Below are 19,910 nucleotides of genomic sequence, written 5' to 3'. Positions count from 1 at the left end.
CCACAAGCTCCTCCTCTACAACTGCATCTCTATTTGTAGCTATGTGGATGAACCTAGAGTCTGTCATACAGAGTGAAGTAAGTCAGAAAGAGAAAACAAATACGTATATTAACGCATATAGGTGGAATCCAAAAAAAAAAAAAATGGTGCAGATGAACCTATTTGCAGGGCAGGAATAGAGTCCCCCTTTGTTTGTTTTCTGTAGGAAAGCCATCTTTCTCAAAGCATATCCTGCTGCTACTGCTGCTAAGTCGCTTCAGTCATGTCCGACTCTGTGCGATCCCATAGAGGGCAGCCCACCAGGCTCCGCCGTCCCTGGGATTCTCCAGGCAAGAACACTGGAGTGGGTTGCCATTTCCTTCTCCAATGCATGAAAGTGAAAAGGGAAAGTGAAGTCACTCAGTCGATTCTGACTCTTCACAGCCCCATGGACTGCAGCCCACCAGGCTCCTCCATCCACTGGATTTTCCAGGCAAGAGTGCTGGAGTGGGGGTGCCATTGCCTTCTCCACAAAGCACATCCTAGCATGTCCTAAATTATTTAGCTTCCACTTGTCATGAGGCTATGACTTACCTATTGAGTCCACCTCTGCCCTAGTATTCTTAGGGAACTCCTGATGCCAATGTGATCAAAAAATCATATTCATACTTGCTTGCACAAGAAAATTATAGGGAATTAGTCATTTTCTGGTCATCCAGATGATGTTGTTAATCTTTTAGATAATCTTCAGAGTAAAAACGTTCAAACTCCACCCTCTTCTGCCAAACAAACATAGAACAATAAAACACAAAAACTTGGGAAAACATGTCATAGGACACTTGGGATATGCACATATTCATTCTGAGAGTCGCTCAACAGCAATTCAGGACCCACTGTCCGGAAAGGAAAGCAGAGTGAGAGAACTTCCCACAGCAGGATGGAGAAAGCGAGTCCTGATCTGACTTTCCAGCAGGCAGTGGGACTTTGTTACATAGACCTAAGAAGGGAGAGCCTCCCAGGCTAAAGAAAAGCAGAGAGACTGCAATTTTCAGACATGCTTAGGATGGTGAGCAGAGCAGTCAACTGGTGTATTCTAAAAGGGACACATGGTTGTTATTTAGTCGCTCAGTCCTGTCCGACTCTTTGTGACCCCATTGGACTGCAGCCTGTCAGGCTCCTCTGTCCATGGGATTCTCCAGGCAAGAACACTGGAGTGGGTTGCCATTTCCTCCACCAGGGGATTTTCTGTACCCAGGGATTGAACCTGTATCTTCTGCATTGCAAGTGGATTCTTTACCACTGAGCTACACAGGAAGCCCCCAAAGGGGACAAAGGGGATGAGATTTGTTTCAAAAGCCAAGGTGCCCCTGAAGTGTGGTAATGCTAAGAAAAACTGAGACAGAAACATAAACAGGGTTGGCAAATATGGATTTAAAGTATTTTAATCCCTAGTAATGAAGAATGTCAGCTTAACTTTTTAACAACATGAAATCAAAACCCACTGGTACCATCTAGCTGAGGGAAAGGGTGTTTGTTGCTAATTTGGGTAGAAAGCAGAGGCGGCATATATCTTTCTTTGTTTATACTACCGTTTATAACTCCCTAATCTACAGAAATTTTAATTTTTCCCTTAGAGTTAAACCCCACCCCCCATTGATTTCTGAGATGCAATTTTCAATAAATTCTATTACTTTGAATTTGGGCTTCCCTGGTGACTCAGCAGTAAAGAATTTGCCTGCAATGCAGGAGATGCAGGGTTAATCCCAGGATGGGGAAGATCCCCTGGAGGAGGAAATAGCTACCCAGTCCAATATTCTTGCCTGGAAATCCCATGGACAGAGGAGCCTGTTGTGTCCCAAACGGTCGGACCCAACTGAGCAGGGCACACGTGCACACGCATGCACACACACACACACGCATTACTTTGATTTACTACCTGTTTTGTTTTCCTTAATATGCTTTAGGCATCGAGGGAGTGGCACAAAGCCCTGTTAAGTGTTAATGGGCATTTAATTGGACATATACCACCTCTTCCTAACGTTATTTTGTACTTTGCTGACTTCATGTGTGTACTAGGATTCTGAGAGAGACCTCTCTGTTCCTGGACCAGCATACAAAGCTATGACACAAAAAGTATTCCAGTTTCTACAATGAGATTCAGACACTTAGGGGACAAAAATCCTTTCCAAGACTTTATAGTCTCTAGTCTGTGTATGTGTGTGTGTGTGTTGTGTGTGCGCATGTGTGTGTTGTGTGTGTGTGTGTGAGTACAAGGGTTGGGGAAGGAGACAAATTGCTCTGCTCTGTCAGTATAATTGAGCCACCATCCCCGCCCAAGTCTATGTAAATTAAAGTCTAGAGATAAGAATGTCATAAAGAGTAAAGTGAAGTGAAGAAAGAGAAAAATTAATATTGTATATTAATACATTATGTGGAACCTAGAAAAATGGTATAGATGAACTTATTTGAAAGCAGAAATGAGAAAGAAATAGAGACACAGACATGGACACCAAGTGGGAAAGTGGGGAGGTAGGATAGGTTGGGAGATTGGGATTGACATATATATACTACTATATACAAAATAGAGAATGGATGAAAATCGACTGTAATAAATAAATATGAATAAAGTCCAAGGACGGGGAGGTAATGGTTGAGAACTGAAGAACTTTCAGAGACGTGATATTAAGCTGGGAGAGTAAGTATTCACACTCTCCTGGCTTCCATGGGGAGAGTGAAAGTTTTGTCACTCATGCTAAGAAAAGGAAGAGGATCTTCAGGAGGGTGCTTTGTGGTAATTCTAAGGTCACTGATGCAGGAAAGGGAAGATGCCATCTTATTTGTGTACGAGGGTATCTGCTTTTGTGGTGAACCTGCTGTTTTTTGTTTTGTTTTGTTTCCTTTCTCAAACTATTTGTATAAAAGCACACAAGGAATATAAGAGAGGCAGAAGATGAAGGGGGTATGGCACCAGAGCTGCCTGGGCTCCCCCTGTTACTCGCGGCCCGAGGGTCCAGTGAATGTGCCAGCTGAACGCCATGTAGGCAGTCGGACCTGAGCCGGCTTGCTGGAATCCCACCCAAGAAGGCCGGCATACCGTGTGAAGAGACGCAACAACCGAAGGCTGGGTTCCCCTGGGGAAGAAGCTGAGGAGTCAGGGGGGAAGATAACTGAAGCTGGCGCAGATCTATCCCTTATGGGATCTTAACAGTGGGGAGGTCTATCAGGCCGCCTGGATAACTCACACATGCATACATTCCATGAGAGGGCCAACATCCGAATACCTGTAGCATTTCACAAAGAAGCTGAAAAAGCCAAAAATAGAACCATCAACAGGATGCTAGTTACAGAAAATCATTTCTTTCCTCTCTCATATTCCCTCTTCCCAAGCTGACATCCCAGGAGCTGAAACCAGAGGAGAAAGCAATGGAGAAAATACCCCACCTGCCACTCATGACCTCTTTCACGGGCTGCAAATCTCTTGGGCTGAAATCTGGTAGCTATCAGAGAAAGGGAAGATGATAAACATTTAATGAAGTGAGGACACTTGGGCTTCACACCAGATGAAACTGGATTATAATGGCCTTTTTCATGATAACATTTGATAGATACCTCTGGGATCTGTCATCGTTAAGAGATGGGGAAGAAAATTCAAGATGAATGCAGAGAGTAGGAAAGAAAGCATTACTTCACTTGGTATCTCACTGCTCAGACTTTATTGAGTTGGTAAACAAAGGAAAAAAAATAGAAAACTCTTCAATTTTATCTCACTGGACTATGGATCAATAAAGTTGGGTATCAAGAGAGTTGAGTTCGAATCCTTTCCTTTATCAGTGGGGTGTCCCTAGATAAATTATATTAATTGTGCTGATTATTAATTTTTCATGTATAAAATTGGGATAATATTACCAACTTCACCAAGTCATTCACGAGGAAGAAAATAATGGACAGGGAATCTGCCAAGTACATTTGTTCTTTCTTTCTGTATTCTTATTTTTCCCCTTAATAAAACATGCATACAGTACATGAAAATATAGTAATTTTAGTAATAAAATTTAGTAATCAGTTGACATATAATTTTATGTTTTGCTAATTCACTTCATGGTTTACAGATTTTCATATGCTGAAATTGCCACGTATTACCATTTTAATATGTTTAAAGGAGCCATTATTTGTGAGGCAGTTTGTTTAGCTGCTTCTCTTATGTGGGTAATTTGGATCATTGCCAAGCTCCTCCCTCCTAATATAAAGTGTGAAATTGCTAACATTGAAAAGAAATCACTTTAACATTTTCCCAACCCTAAGGAGAAAAAGGTTAGGCAGGCATTCTTACCTTGGGATATCATTTCCCAAATGGAATTATTTATTTTATCAATTAATATTTTGGGGGGCAATCTCTTGAAAGTGCCAATATCTCTAGAATACCTGAATTTCTAATTAAACAAATAAACAAACAAGCTTCCTCTTGACTTGAGTGCCTTAACGTCTCCCATAGCAGCCACTGATTTACTTAATTCATCCTGATTAAGGGGCAGCTCTCCGTGAGTCCTCACTGGGATTTTCCAAGACCCTTCAGTTTGGATTGGGAGTTAAATAACCTGTGATAACTTCATGCCAGAGTATAACAGACCATACTCATTTAGTTCCATTAGTCCTTTTTACCTGCATTTCAGTTTTCTCCTCCCCAACGGGCTAGAATGAAGTTTCTTTATCTTTCCCAGGGCTGTATTACAGAAATCTCTCCCTCCTATCTGCCATCTGCTTTAATGCTGCCTTTCGTCCCAAACTTCTGTTCCTAAGGTTCTAATTATTATCAACTTGCCCATTCAGGCAGCTGAAAGTCTTTTGAATAAATTATGCACTACCGTATTTACTTTAAAGGCATATCAGGAAAAGCCACTGTTTACTATCATGTGAAGGAAATTTGTGGGCTCCAGTCATCTCTATTTCCTTTGCCACTGAAATCAATGAAGTTTTGCTGCAATAGTTTCTTTTTGTTGAGATATAATTCACTGTAAAATTAATTCCTTTTTGTGGCTGAGTAATATACCATTGTATAAATACATCACATTTTGTTACCCATTCATCATTGGTGGATACTGGGATTGGTGCTACAGTTTGGCTTCTATGCATAATGCTGCTATGCACACATATGTTTTTATGTGTACATACATGGGCTTTCATTTCTCTTGGGTGTACATATGCAGATGAAATTGCTGGGTATTGTCTCTCCTTTTAATGACAGTCATCCCAGTGAATTTTTTTAAATTACATTTGTTAATACTTATTTTTACTTGTAGAACAGAGTGAAGTAGTTTTAAATGAGGTTTTAATATTGATTTACTTAATGGCTAATGATGCTTACCATATTTTCATAAGATGATTATATTTTGCATATCTTATTTGGGGAAATGAATATTCAAATAACTTACCCATTTTTAAAATTTATCTTTTACATGTGATATGCTTTTGAGTATTCTACACACTAGCCCCTTTTCAGATATATGATTTGCAAATATATTTCCCACTGAGTTGTCTTTGAAGAAATGCTTTTAAAGTACAAAAGCTTTTATTTTTGGTTAAGCCCCATTTATTTGTTTTTGGTTTACTTGTGCTTATGATATTATATTTAAGAAACCACTGCCTAATTCAGTCATAAATATATACAACTAAGTTTTCTTCTAAGAGTATTACAAGTTTAGTTTTTTTGTTGTTATTGTTGATTCATTTCTGATTTAAGAGTTATATATAGACTAAGATATGGTTTCAAATTAATTACTTTGCATGTGAGTATCCAGTCATTTCAACACCTTTGAAAAAGTCTGCTCTTTCCCCCATTGAATTAGCTTGGCACTTTGTCAAAAATAAATTGAACTTAAATGTATAGGTTTGCTTCTGAACTCTCAATTCTCTTCCATTGATCTCTACATATGATTTTATGCCAGAACTATACCATCTTCCTTACTCTAGCTTTGTAGTGAATTTCTTGAAATGGACAACTGTGAGTCCAAATTTATTATTCTTTTTCAAGCTTTCTTTAGCTATTCTGGGTGCCTTGTATTCATATGAATTTATTTTCAATTTTTTATAATATGTATAAAAGACTTCTAGAATTTTGATAAGGATTGTATTAAATATATAGACCAATTTAGGGAGCATTGCCTTCTTAATAATACTGGATTTTCCAACCCATGGACAAAGAAAGTATTTTTCTATTGACATCTTCTTTAATTTCTTTCAATGATGTTTGCACTTTTTTTTTAAATCGGTGTTAATTATATTTGAAATGTGGGTAAAATTTTCCAGTGAAACTAGTCTGAAGATTTCTTTGGGGGGAGCTTTTAAATGACAAATCTTGCACTTGATTTTTTAAATTTTTCCTAAATATTTTATTCTTTTGACAGTGTTTTAAATAAAATTGTTTTGATAACCTCATTTTTATGTGGCTCACTGGTAATATATACAGTGAAAGTCAGTCATGTCCAACTCTTTGTGATCCCATGGACTATATGGTTCATGGAATTTTCCAGGCCAGAATACTGGAGTGGGTAGCCTTTCCTTTCTCCAAGGGATCTTCTCAACCCAGGGATCGAACTCAGGTTTCCCACATTGCAGGCAGGTTCTTTACCAGCTGAGCCACAAGGGAAGCCTGATAATATATAAAAAACAATCTATTTTTCTATATTGACCTTGCAACCTTGATGAACTCATTTTTATAAATGCACCAATATTGTGTGTGTGTGTGTGTGTGTAACTTACTTTTTCTGTACAGTATCATCCAATCTGCAAATAGAGGTCATTTTATTTCTTCCTGTTGAATCTGGATGCCTTTTATTTACTTTTTCCTTACCTAACTGCCTTCACCAAAATGTTCAATACAATGTTGGAAAGTATCAAGTGTCAAAGTGTCCTTTTCTTGTTTCTGCTTTTAGTGGGACGTTTTCAACCGTCTAATGGCAACCCACTCCACTGTTCTTGCCTGGAGAATCCCAGGGATGGGGAGCCTCGTGGGCTGCCGTCTATGGGGTTGCACAGAGTCAGACATGACTGAAGCGACTTAGCAGCAGTCTTGAGTATGATACGATCTGCAAATTTTGCATAGATACACTTTCTCAGATTGAGTAAGTTCCTTCCCATCCCTAGTTTGTTGAATGTTTTTATGATGAAAACATGTGCATTTTGTAAAGTACTTTTTCTATGGAGATGATCATGTGATTTTTTGCTTTTTATTTTATTAATACAGCACAGTGATCTGGTTTTGTTGTTCAACCTACTTGGCATTCGAGGATTAATTCTACTTGATCATCATGTACAGTCTTTCTCATATATTATTAAATGCAGTTTGCTAGTCTTTGGATGTGGATTTTAATGTCTATATTCATGAAAGATGGTGGTGGTGGTGATTTAGTCACTCAGTCATGTCTGACGTTTTGTGACCTCACAGACTGTAGCCCATCTGGTGGATTGTAGCCCACCAGGTTTCTATGCCAATGGGATTTCCCAGGCAAGAATACCAGAGTGGGTTGCCATTTCCTTCTCCATTATGAAATATACTAGCCTGTAATTTTCCTTTCTTGTGATTTTTTTTTTCTGGTTTTGGTATCAGGATAATCCTTGCTTCATAGAATCACTGGAAAAGTGTTTCTTCCTCCTCTTTTTTTCAGAATAGATTATGAAGAATTCATATTCATACTTTTAAGTTTGGTAGAATTCACCAATAAAATAATCTGGTTATTAAGTTTTCTTTGTTGAAAGTTGTTTATATTATTATTATTATTTAATTTCTTTACCTGTTAAAGTTCTACTCAGATTTTTCTATTCTTTCTTGATTTAGTTTTGGTAATTTAAATGTTTTTAGAAACGTTTATTTCATCTAGGTTATCCATTTTGTTGGCATAAAACTGTTTACAGTATTCACTTCTGACCACTTTTATTCATGTAAAATCTTGATTTAGTAATTTGAGTAATTTAGTCATTTTCATTTGGTCAGACTAGTTACACTTTTCTAATTTTGTTAATATTTTCAGAGAACCAACTTTTGTTTTACTTACTTTCTCTATTGTTTTTCTATTCACTTTCATTTATCTCCATGCTAATCTTTATTGTTTCCTTCTGTTTTAGATCAGTTTGCTCTTTTCCTAGATTCTGGGCTTAACTTATTGATTTGATATTTTTTTCTTTGAAAATATAGGCATATGAATATATCCATTTTCTTCTAAGCACTGTGTTCACTGTGATTTTTATGAACAACCACCTGTTGTGTTTTGTTTTTAATGTATCATAAAACATTTTCTAATTTCCCCCTATTTCCCAGACTTCAAGTTTTTTCTCTCTCCAAGCCATGCCACACATCAGTAGAAGACTAATTCTCCTGAAGCTCAGCTAGGACCACATCATCATTTTAGAAACCTTCCATGTGTTACACAGCCCCTATTCTTGATCTGGTGATTGTACATGACATTCTACATTAGTTGTAAATCACCTCTTCTTAACCTCAGCTGCCATATCTTTCCCAATCTCTAACTGAACTGTCTACTCATTCTGGAGTTTCTCACCTTCATGGATTCCTCATAATTTATCTCTTGTTGGGAGAATGCTGGCTGTTAGATGGAACTTTTTCCAATGAAGCAACAGTTCGCATACTATGTGTATGAAAAGACTGGCTGACTCTGGCCAGAGTTTCAGGGGTGGGGAGGGGAATGGTCACCTGAGCTGTTTGGGAGATTGGTTACCTTTTCTAATTTACCCCACCTGAGTCTATAAAGTTGGGCTCTGCTGACTCACCATTTGCAAATCATGTGTGATTAACATCAGCAAAACAGTTTTAACTTAGATTTTGTGAAATTTCAGTGTCTCCAGGTAAAGTCTTCCCAGGTGGTGCTAGTGGTAAAGAACCCACCTGCCAACGCAGGAGACATGAGACAGAAGTTCAATCCCTGGGTTGGGAAGATTCCCTGGAGGAGGGCACTGCAACCCACTCCAGTTTGGTTGCCTGGAGAATCCCATGGACAGAGGAGCCTGGCAGTCTGTGGTCCATAGGGTTGGAAAGAGTCAGACATGACTGAACCGACTTAGCACACACGCACCCCAGAAAAGTCTATAAAATCAAAAAATACATTTTTTTCCTTCCTACATAGGGGAAAAAACCCCAGTACTTCTGTATCCTGTATTTCTTTCCTGTGAATTTCCTTTAGTACGCACACAAAATACCTCACTTTCAACACTTCTGGTCACCAAATGAGTGGCGGTTTTTCCCTACAATAATTCTCTGTGACACCTGCTGGGAGTCCAAAAATTTAATTCTTGTACAAAATACATGGAGATAAGGTCAGGTTTCATACCTTAAGGGCTCAATCCCAAAACACTGCCTTACTTGTCTCTTCTGTTCACACTGTTTGCTGAACCCAGCGTACACAAGGCATGAGCAGGGACCCTGGAAGGAGATTTGAGGAGCTGTGGGAACTACAGACATGTTGATTCTCTAACGTCTGGCATGGTTGCAGGGGGTTCTCAGGTGAAGCTTATATAGACATACAGAACAAAAGTGGTCCATGGCCAAGCAAGTACATAGTGACATGCCTGTTACAAATGCTCTCAGCTGTTGTTCAGTTGCTCAGTCATGTCTGACTCTTTGCAACCCCATGGACTGCAGCACGCCAGGCTTCCCTGTCCTTCACCATCTCCTGGAGCTTGCTCAAACTCATGTCCATGAAGTTGGTGATGCCATCCAACCATCTGATCCTCTCTTCTCCCCTTCTCCTCCTGCCTTAAATCTTTCCCAGCATCAGGGTCTTTTCCAGTGAGCCAGCTCTTCACATCAGGTGGCCAAAGTATTAAAGCTTCAGGCTCAGCATCAATCCTTGCAATGAATATCTGGGGTTAATTTCCTTTAGGATTGACTGGTTTGATCTCCTTGCAGTCCACAGGACTCTCAAAAATCTTCAACACCACTGTTTGAAAGCATCAATTCTTTGGCGCTCAGCCTTCTGCTGTTACATAACCATTATTTACAAAACCTGTGGCGAGAATGAGAGGCTGTGGGGAGACAGAGCCTGACCACCACTATCTTGGCCAAATTGCTTTTTCCTTACACCACCCCTCTTTCAGATGCCAGTCACCAGCCCAGGTTGTTCCTTGTACTTCTAACCAACTAGCTACAAGCTGAAGGCATCAACAATCCCTCTTTGCATGAGATAAATTTGCTTGAATGGCTCACGGAACTCAGGAAAATCAGTTTACTCACTAGATTACCAGTTTATTTTAAAAAGATGTAACTCAGGAAAAACCAGGTGGAAGACATGCACAGGGCCAGGCATGGGAAATGGTCCCCCTCTAGGCATGCCACTCTCCCAGCACACATGTTCAGCAACCTGGAAGTTCTCCAAATCCACTCCTTCTAGGTTTTCATGGAGGTTCATTGCCTAGGCATGAATGATTAGCCCATTTTCCATTGGCAATTGATTCCAGTCTCCAGCTCCTCTCTCCTCTCCAGATGTCTGGGGGTAGCACTGAAAGTTCCAACTCTAATCACATGGTTGGCACCACTGACAACCCACCTTCATTCTTAAGTGTTTTCCAAAAATCACCTCATTAACATAGAAAAGACACCTTTATTGCTCTCATCACTTAGGGAATTCCAAGAGTTTTAGGAGCTCTCCTAAATACATCTGCTTATCCCTTCTCCAGTGGGCTTCCCAGATGGCTCAGCAGGTAAAGAATCAGCCTGCAACACAGCACAGGAAATGTGGGTTCGATTCCTGAGTTGGGAAGATCCCCTGGAGAAGGAAATGGCAATCTACTCCAGTATTTTTGCCTGAAAAATCCCACAGATAGAGGAACATGGTAGGCGACAGTTCAAAGTGTGGCAAAGAGTCAGAGACTGACTTGACTAAGCACACACACGCATGCCAGAAATGGGGACAAATACTAAATATATATTTATTATAAATCACAGTATTACAGTCTAGTATACAATTACTGCATTGTTCCATAAAAATTGCATGGAAATAAGAAATAATCATAGTCAATATCCAACCACTTTTCATCTTCCTGAAGGCACGGTTGGCGTTTGGGGGTGTCTGAAAGCAATATGCAATTTGACGTTTGAGGAGTTTACAGTGATACCAGCTTAATAGATTTAAAAACATAGGTGAATGCCAGAAAATAAATTAGCAGGATTCTATTAGTATTTTACTACAGCTAGAGGAGAGATGTCAGGAAGTTTTCTGTGAATGAGTTACTTGAATGAAGCTTTACAGGGTTTGAAAAGATAGGAAAGAGGAAGGGCTTTCAGAATAAGGCATAGGAATATGTATGAGGTATTCAAAACCTGAAAAACGGACCTTCTTATTTAATGACAGCCCAAGCTTAGAAAGAAATGATTGTGAGTATTAATTACAAAGATTATCAGCTTTAGTATTGATGCATTGATTTAACATTTGATATCTTTGACACAATAATTCTACATTACTATTAGGGAACTATTGACCGAAACCACCCACCTTGGCCGACACAGTGATAACCACCTGCATGAGTTGTCTTGCAACAAGAGGTCCCAGTAAGGAACACAGCACTGCCACAGAAAACTAACTGGGAGAATTGGGGAGGGGTAAAAGGAAGGGGACACTGTATGTCCCCCAACCTGCCAGAATCTTGACTGGGATATGTGTACACCACCAGGAATGACCCTGCTGCTAAGTCACATTAGTTGTGTCCGACTCTGTGCAACCCCATAGACGGCAGCCCACCAGGCTCCCGTCCCTGGGATTCTCCAGGCAAGAACACTGGAGTGGGTTGCTATTTCCTTCTGCAGTGCATGAAAGTGAAATCACTCAGTTGTGTCTGACTCTTCGCTACGCCATGGACTGTAGCCTACCATGTTCCTCCGTCCATCGGATTTCCCAGGCAAGAGTACTGGAGTGAGGTGCCATTGCCTTCTCCCAGGAAGGACCCTGCATCAGATCAAATACCTGCAAGGAAGATGACTGGCCAGAGATAACCCGGAAATTGACCTCATTACCATGAAACCTGAGACTGTGATGAGCCACATGGGGGAGCAGTCCTCCTGGGTTCCCTTACCCTGCTGCTCTCTGCCAGGGGCACTGCTTTCTAATAAAGCCTTTTGCTTTATCAGTACATGCATCTACTTGGACAATTCACTACTGAGTGTTAGACAAGAGCCTACTCTCAAGTCCTGAAGGAATCAAGATGAACTTTATTGAATCTCGATCAAGAAGCCTGACTTCTTATGTCCATTTAAAAGTAAAACAGTATATAATTTATGCTTGTTTGAAAGGCTGTTCTCAGGAGATATCCCATATTATTTTTCATTCTATCTTCACAAAGTTTCTTTGATGCATCATAGCATCTCCCCCATGAGAATGTGTGTTTGCGGGTGTCTTATTCAGTTTTTTGCAAACTCAACATAGAACTTGTTTCATCAGTTCTCACTGTATTATATACCTGTGTAGTAAGTGAGGAAGTGAGGCTCTGAGTTAAGTGGTTGGATGGTAAATTGAAAGAATAATGACCATGAAAAGACATGGAAGAACTTAAATGCATATTATTAATACAAAGTGAAAAAAGCCAATCTGAAAAGGTTACACACTGTATGATTCCAACTATATGACATTCAGGGAAAGTTGAAACTGTGGAGGCAGGTATAAAGATCAGTCCAAGGTTATTCCTTGTACTTCTAATCAACCCAAGTCCAAGGGCTTGGGTGGAGGGAAGGGATGAACAGGTGAAATACAGATTTTTATGACAGTAAAAATATTCTGCATGATACTATAAAGATATGTACCCATCATTACACATTTATCAAAGCCCATAGAATATGCAACACCAAGAGTGAATTATAATGTAAACTACTAACTGGGCAAATATGAGGTGTCAATGTAGGTTTATTGTAATAAACATACCACTATTATGGGGATGTCAATAATGGGGGATGCTATGGATGTGGGGGGCAAGGGGAAATCTCTTAATTTTACCTCCTTTGAGTTTCGTGTGCATGTATGATCAGTTGCTACAGTTGTGTCTAACTCTTACTGTAGCCCACCAGGCTCCTCTGTGCATGGGATTCTCCAGGCAAAAATACTGGAGTGGATTTCCATGCCCTCCTCCAGGGGATCTTCCCTATCCAGGGATCACACCCATGTCTCCTGCAGCTCCTGCCTTGCAGGCAGATTATTTTACCTGCTGACCCACCAGGGAAGCCCCCTCCTAATTTTACTGTAACTGTTTGTTTGTTTGCTTTTAACTGCAAAATGTATTGATAGTAGAGCACCATGAATTTCCATTCTAGCTCTAGCTGAAAAAAAGTTATGATTTTATGCAAGGTACTCTATGTTCTGTGTCTCATTTTTCTCGTTTAAAAAAGGAGGTTGTGCTTATGCATCAAGGGCACAGGTTCTATTTCAATCATGCTTGCTGCATGAAAGATAGCAAAACCTATTACTTGAAGGACTGAATCAGCAAGTGAATAATTTGGACTAGATGACCTCTAATACTTTTGTCAATTCAAGCATTCCAAGATCCAATGAATGCGTGGTGAGCAACCAGCTAGTATTCTGAATTTCCCACTTGTGTTGTAGGTCTCAACTATACCTTCTTTCTTGAGGAATTTACCAGTTCAATTAATACTGTCTCCAGCAGCATTAATTTCTTCTTTTTTCTGGAGCAACTCATAAGCAAACAAACATGCTCTACTATCTCCTACCTTAAAACACAACAAGATGAAATTTAAAACTTTGGACTTCATATTGCTTATACCCAAAATCAAATTGTTAAACACCCCATGTTTCTTCTGTCCCTTCATAGAAAAGTTACTCTAGCTGCTATCTTACTATCCTGCAACCCACTGTAACCAAACCTTTCTCACAAACACCTCGCTGAATGCAAGCGTCACATCCCCATATTTTAAAATTCAAAGGTCACATCTCATTCTGTAAGTGTCTGGAGTCTTTTGTAACATTGGCAAATAGACATCTCCCCTTATTTTAAAACATCCACTTCTCTTAGATTCTAAAACAGCACACATGTTTTTTTTTTCTTCTCTTTGCTTACTTTGCTTACCACATGAGATGCAAAAATTCTCAACAAAATTTTAGCAAATTAAATCCAACAGCCGTATAAAGAATCATATATCATGATCAAGCAGGATTTATCCCTGGGATGTGAGGATGTTTCAACATATGGAAATTAATAAATATGATGTACCACATTAATGGAATAAAGAATAAAAAATCATGTGATCCTCTCCAAGAAATGCAGCAAAAGCATTTGATAAAATCCAACAGCTTTTCATGATAAAAGCTCTTAACAAATTCAGTATAGAAGAAATAAACCTCAAATTAATAAAGACTGTTTATGGCAAGCACATTAGCTAACATCATACTGAACAGAAAAAGAAAAAACAAAGCTGAACTTATAGAAACAGAGAGTAGAATATGGTTGCCAGGGGCTAGGAGTGGGGAAATGGGGTGATATGGGACAAAGGGTACAAGCTTCCATGGTGATACAGTTTAAAATACTGTATTAGGTGCTTGCAAGTCTCTAAGATCCAACATTTTCTCACTACACACACACACACACACACACACACACACACACGGAAAAATTATATGTGAAATAGCACGTGTACTAAATCACCTTATTGTGGTTATCATTTGCAATATATCTGTGCATCAAATCATCATGCTGTACACCTTAAAATTACACAATGTGTGTATGTGTGTTCTGTTGAGTCTGACTCATTAGACCCTGTGGACTGTGGCCCGCCAGGCTCCTCTGTCCATGGGATTTTTCCAAGCAAGAATACTGGAATGGATTGCCATTTCCTCCTCCAGAGGATCTTCCTGACCCAGGGATCGAACCCACATCTCCTGTGCCTCCTCCATTGTAGGTGGACTCTTTACCACTAAGCCACAGGGGAAGTCCAAAATTGTACAGTGTTATATGACAAATATATCTCATAAAGTCAAGCCAGCACCCAACACTTCCAAGCAGATACTAACACATGGAAATATTGAGGGGGGAATGTAAGTATAAATGATAATTCCAATTTTACTCTGAAAGGCCCTTCCCAGAAAAGCATTTTTTTAATGTTAAATTTCATTTCCTTGAACTCTGTGGTCTAATTCAGTTGTTAACAAATGTCACTAAAGTATTACAATGTGTCGAGGATACTATATTAATAACAATTACAGTCTCTAGCTCTGCTTTTCTAAGATTGTAAAACTAACACCCCTATCTGCTGCTGCTGCTGCTAAGTCACTTCAGTCATGTCCGACTTTGTGCGACCCCATAGACGGCAGCCCACCAGGCTCCCCCGTCCCTGGGATTCTCCAGGCAAGAACACTGGAGTGGGTTGCCATTTCCTTCTCCAACACCCCTATCTAGTCCACTGTTAACCCAGTAGTTGATCTGATGAATGAAATGAAGCCATAAACAATAATATGCATGGCAAGTTCCTTGAGGCCAGGTGTGATCTCAGTCATCTTCGAGTTCCTAGGGTCAGAGTAGGATTCAATAAAAATGTGTTAGGGAAGACTGCACCCGAGGCCTGCCAGACACTTCACGTTTGAGCTTGTTTCTTGCAGCATGTGTCCTTTTCTGATGACAAGTTCTGTAGGCACTGTCTCTCTCTCTTTTTTTTTTTTTTTCTGATTACAACTCTATCTGAGTGCGGATAATCTTCATTCCTTGCATCTTCCCTTGCTCTCAATTTAACACTTAGCATAGAGGGAAATGACACAATAAACCCAAGATGACGGTAATGACTAGGAGGCAATGGCTCTGACTCTAATCACAGAAGCCAGTCAAAGTGCCTCCTTTCCTGCCACAGCTGTCCGGTCCCTGACATGTGCCTCTGTCACTTGGCTGGGAATCAGTGTTCAATACATTTTAAACTGAGTCAGAGTCCTGCCGCTCGTAATTGGATCCCATTGATTTTTAATGAGTATAATTGTCTCAAGGGTGACTAGGGTGACTTTTTTTTTTCCTTCCCCCTTCTGTGAATTCATTTGGTTACTAACCCTGGGAACAAAGGGTTAACCAGCATCAACTGCCAGTTAGTCATAAATTGAAAGACAGCAGAGTCGTGGAGGACTAGAGAGAGAGACCCCTAGTAGAAGCGATGACTAATCACGGCAAACAATCGATTTGTTTCAAAGCTCATTGCAAAGGGCAATAATCGTTTTAAATAGAAAAGTGGTTGAATGATAATTGGGAGTAATTGAAACTCACCGAAATATTGAATAAAACATTAGCTATTTTAACCGGTGTTATCTTTATCATTATCTTCAGGAGTCGTAGCTGGGCAGCCCATGAGCTTCTGGAAGCCTCAGCCAAACTCCGTCTTTGGCAATCTTTTCTTCTAAATGTTTATTAACGAAAGTCGTGGCTAAGTGGGGGTTTCCCTGGTGGCTCAGTGGTAAACAATCCACCTGCCAATGCAGGAGACGTGGGTTCAATCCCCGGGTCGGGAAGATCCCCTGAAAGAGGGCAGTGCAGTCCTCTGCAGTATTCTCTCCTAGGAAAACCCCACGGACAGAGGAGCCTGACAGTCCATGGAGTCACAAAGACTTGGACACGACTTAGCAACCAAACAATAACAACACCAACATGGCTAAGTAGATACCAGGCGGGCCAGCTGGTTTTCTCTGCATGGCACCCCGGGACTGCATCACTGGGCAATGACCAGCACGGATTCAGTTTCCAAAAGAGCAGTCTTTGTGAACGTGACAAGGATGTGCACCAGGCTGGGTGCCTTGCAGAGGCCTCCGTTGGTCCTGAGCAGCTTTCCCCTGAGCCATTATGATGTCATTCCGTATGCCATCTCCCTGAGCAGAGTCTGACCAGGGGCTATTAACTGCTATTTTCCAGCTGTCACCCTCCCCGTGTCTGCTGTCACATCATTTGTTCGACAGTTCCGGCCCCCTGGCACTTCCCCTTCTTCCTCTCCTCACCCTGCACCCACAGACAGGATCTGCTTGCATCCCATCTGCCTGTGACACCAAAATGACAGTCAGAGAGATGAGGGCAGAAGCTTTGATGGCCGAGACAAGAAAGTTTAACTGATTTGGTAGACAGGGAAGACAGTCGCAGATGACACAAAGATGGCCGCGGAAGGGCACACAAGAAAGTGTACTGAGCATCCCCTCATTAGACTGCAAGGTTTGATGCAGACGCTGCATCCTCTCATTCCGTCTCAGTGTCCCTGGGACCTAGCCCAGTGCCTGCTCAATAGATGAATAACACCAGCTTGTAGAATGGACCCAGTGTAAGTCTCTGCAGCAGTGTCAGGACTGACAGCTCAGGCTTGGGAATTAGACAGAGCTGGGTTCAGGTTCAACCTCCATGGTGGCCCCAGATGCAACAGTAAGACACTCAAAGAACATTTGAATGGGTCCTTAACTGCTTTGCACCTGATGATCACCAAGTAAGCTGGGAGCAACATCACTCGCCAATTCAGAGATGAAATCATACAGAGAAGTAACAGAGCACAGAGCCTGGCACCCAGGGAGCCATCGACAGGAACCAGGAAGAGAGCCACCATAACACAGGGGCAGGGTGGGCCATCAGAGGACCTGTAGGATGGTCAGAGTGCCCCCTTCTGAGATACCCTTAGCACTGCGCTGAAGGCATTCTCTACCACCGAATCTGAAACAATGCTCTACTGGAGGTGGGGGTTTCCCAGGTGGTGCTAGTGGTAAAGAACCTGTCTGCCAATGCATGAGACCTAAGAGACAGGTGCTTGATCCCTGGGTCAGGAAGATGCCCTGGAGGAGGGCATGGCAACCCACTCCAGTATTCTTGCCTGGAGAATCCCCAAGGACAGAGGAGCCTGGCGGGCTACAGTCCATGGGGTCACAAAGAGTCAGACACGACTGAAGCAACTGAGCACACAGTACTGCCAGAAAGTGAAAGTGAAAGTGAAGTTGCTCAGTCGTGTCCAACTCTTTTCGACCCTGTGGACTGTAGCCCACCAGGCTCCTCCATCCATGGGATTCTCCAGGCAAGAATACTGGAGTGGGTTGCCATTTCCTTCTCCAGGGGATCTTTCCTATCAGGGAACCAACCCGGGTCTCCTGCATTGCAGATAGACGTACTACCGGAGGTGCGGACTAATTAATCTACCAAAACGCTTTTCAGCCTGAGACAAAGACCAGAAGAAAGCTGAGCGGCTCGTTTCCAGACGCCTTTCCCCAAAGTCCCAATGTGACATTTGCCTTCTGAACTTCACCTCTCCAAAGCAGGGAGTCTCAGTGGGTAAAGAATCTGCCTGCAATGCAGGAGACACAGTGACCTCGAGTTCAATTCCTGGGTCAGGAAGATCCCCTAGAAGAGGGCATAGCAAACCACTCCAGTATTTTTGCCTGGAGAATCCCATGGCCTAAGGAGCCTGACAGGCTACAGTCCAAAGGGTGGCAAAGAGTCGGACACAACTGAGCAGGTAACATTTTCACTTTTAGGAGGAAAAAAGGGTTTCTCCCTTAAAATCTGTGACTATCAGCCCCACTGCCATGGTGAGAGCTTCCTTTCCACTCACCAGCCTGTCCCAAGAGCAGGGCTGACCCAGAGCACCAGCTGCAGGGAGAGACATCAGCCTCTAAACTAAAACCCCCAGATCTCATTGTCATAGCCCACTTGTGTGACTTCCCACGGACTTCATTTTGTCCTTGACCCATCCGAGTATTTCTCTCCCAGACAAGCGGAGGAGCTGAAAAGTCAGTGAGTGTGTGCGATTGGCATCAGAAAGTTGCAAGTTTATTTGGCTAAAATCTGATGTTGAGAAGACCTTGGGAGGCTACCCAGGCTGAGCTGCCTGGCAGAGCTGACTGAGAGGAAGTTCTGGATCAGACACCTGACTGATTATCAAAAGCATGAAACCTGATGGAAAAAGCAAAGATATTCAGAACTGTTCACACAGTTGAAGTTAAAATATTAAGGCTTGATTGAAGACACAGCACACACATGAGGGCTGGCACTGGGTTGGTTCAGAGGTGGTCGACATGTGGTCAGATGCCTGCTGTTTTTGAAGGCCAGTGACCTACATCCTTAGACTCTCATCTGATGGGCTAAGAAATGTGGTCATGTTGGAAGGATGCTATTCACATGATCTTGTGTGTGTGTATGTGCTAACCCGCTTCAGCTGTGTCCGACTCTTTGCGACCCCCATGGACTACAGCCTGCCAGGCTCCTCTGTCCATGGGATTCTCCACGCAAGAATACTGGAGTGGTTTGCCATGCCCTCCTCCGGGGAATCTTCCTGACCCAGGGATTGAACCTGTTTCTTTACTACTAGTGCCACCAAGGAAGCCTCAATCTTATGTGTTTCCTAAAGAAAGTCCTAGGTACTGTACCCCTAGAGAGATCATCCATGGAAAAGAAATGGTGCTGTCAGAAGAAGAAACATACAAGAAATCAATGGATATGATCCTAGAAGGAAAGTAAGTTTCCTTTCACTCACTAGTTTTTCAATGGCTAACAACGTGCAATAGAAAGTAAAATATTCTTGTCTCAAGCTTTCCTTTTCATGCTTGCTCTGTTGTTCTTTCTCCAACAGACTTAGGGAATTCATATAAAAGCTCAGTAGTAAAGAATCTTCCTGCCATGCAGGAGACCTGGGTTTGATCCCTAGGTCAGGGTGATGCCTGGAGAAGTAAATGGCAATCCATTCCAGCTATTCTTGCCTGGGAAATCCCATGGACAGAGGAGCCTGGTGGACTACAGCCCATGGGGTCACAAAGAATAGGACACAACTTGGCAACTAAACAACAGCAACAACATGATTCTTAGAGTCCTTTCAGAATGGACAGTGTAAACCTCCTCATTAGCAAGTGATGAAAAGAAGAATAAGATCCTCTTTATAGCCCACTTTTCCTCCCTGCCCAGTTTCATTTGTGGCACCTCTTGAATAAAAATTTGAG

General features: G+C 41.5%; 1 long non-coding RNA gene across 2 annotated transcripts; it reads right to left on the bottom strand.

Annotated features, from left to right (window-relative positions):
- Positions 1–651: 651 nt before the first annotated feature.
- Positions 652–5,505, bottom strand: LOC123330730. Of its 2 annotated transcripts, none has more exons than XR_006546819.2 (3): positions 4,639–5,505; positions 3,421–3,476; positions 652–758 (listed from the first exon to the last, which is right to left on the bottom strand). It is a non-coding gene; the product is annotated as an uncharacterized LOC123330730 (long non-coding RNA). The 2 variants fall into 2 exon arrangements; XR_006640341.1 differs by lacking the exons at positions 652–758; positions 4,639–5,505 and adding exons at positions 2,507–3,281; positions 4,310–4,504.
- Positions 5,506–19,910: the final 14,405 nt, after the last annotated feature.

The sequence above is a fragment of the Bubalus bubalis genome, chromosome 20, assembly GCF_019923935.1.
Source record: "Bubalus bubalis isolate 160015118507 breed Murrah chromosome 20, NDDB_SH_1, whole genome shotgun sequence".
Taxonomy (NCBI): Eukaryota; Metazoa; Chordata; class Mammalia; order Artiodactyla; family Bovidae; genus Bubalus; species Bubalus bubalis.
Note: the sequence above shows the minus strand (reverse complement) of the source record. Positions and strands in the feature narration are given on the sequence as shown.